This window comes from Cydia pomonella, chromosome 1, assembly GCF_033807575.1.
Source record: "Cydia pomonella isolate Wapato2018A chromosome 1, ilCydPomo1, whole genome shotgun sequence".
NCBI lineage: Eukaryota > Metazoa > Arthropoda > Insecta > Lepidoptera > Tortricidae > Cydia > Cydia pomonella.
This window is the reverse complement of record NC_084703.1, coordinates 49,345,427-49,345,833: the sequence shown is the minus strand read 5'-3', so window position 1 is coordinate 49,345,833 and position 407 is coordinate 49,345,427.

Here is a 407-nt window from a genome sequence, read left to right as displayed (position 1 = left end):
TTATTTTATAAAGCAAAAGACAGACTGGATTAAATATGCCTGCTATACACATTCGTCGAGAGTCTCTCGACACTCCGATCCAATCTGAGAACCGCGCGACGAGACGAGAAGGGAGCAGGATGTACACACTCGTTCTCGGCCTGTCTCGGGGTGTCTCGGGGTGTCGCGACGAGTGTGTACAGCCCGCAATAGATAAATAATTCACCAATTAAATATTTGACGTTATCCACAAATAGTAAAATTTTATAGAATATTGTTTTAGTAATATGGACCATGAGACAATATTTGATATCCTACTACGGAGCACTATGGGTCCATAAGTGACATTTCAACAAAAAAAAATCATATATTCGGAATATTTGCAACCATAAACTACAGAGAGAAACTTTACCAACCGAGACATGTTT